We start from the raw sequence: 856 nt of genomic DNA on the forward strand, positions 1-856 counted from the left end.
ACCAATTAATGGCACTAAGGAAATATGATACTCTGATTGGCCAGATGAGGGTGCCAAGTTCAAGGTAGTCTTACCACAACCACATTGACTGTCGCTGAATTTAAAGATTTTAATCCTCTACCATCACAGTTAGTTTACAGATGTGAACTTATCTTATACACATATTGACTAAAATGAATTTCTGGTACATAACCTTTACATGCAGCAACATTTATTTATGAACAATATTTTCACTGACGTGGAGGTGGAATGATTGATTACAGACGTTTTGGGTAATAATGTTTGTAAGGGGAGGCCCCTTAGAATCGTCCCTTAAACTCCTCTTTACTGGGTCAGCGATCACCTACTGTCTTTTATCTGAAAGGTGGGCTCTGTGGAAATAAAAATGGTAGGGCTAAGTTTTAATAAGCGAAAAAGTGACAAGCAGACGTCAGAGATGACGGAGAAATGGGGGTGGGAGAGTGGGAGGCTGATCGACGGCGCAAAAAGAAACATGCATTTAAGGGGCGGGGAACAATTAACGTGAGGTTACCGCGTGGAAGAGACCAGAAGTGAAACTTAGTTTACTTTACCAGGTTTTTTTTTATTTTTAACGTCACCTGCAGAGTATTACTGGATTCATAAGTAATTCTGAGGCGCTGACCATCAGCATTAGGGCGGAGTGCAAAGCTTCGTATGGAAAGGTCGGGATACCTTGGACAACCAAAGGCGGTCAATCTGCCAATAAAACTCTGTATCTCCATTCGCGGCTGCCCGACAGTGCACCCGAGCCGGGCGGACAGTGGCCCGGACCAACCAGAAACGCTCCCCTCCCGGCGACCGGCTCTGCGCTTGCGTCACTTCCGGCCCCGGGCGA

This window comes from Vicugna pacos, chromosome 10 (assembly GCF_048564905.1).
Source record: "Vicugna pacos chromosome 10, VicPac4, whole genome shotgun sequence".
NCBI classification, from domain to species: Eukaryota; Metazoa; Chordata; class Mammalia; order Artiodactyla; family Camelidae; genus Vicugna; species Vicugna pacos.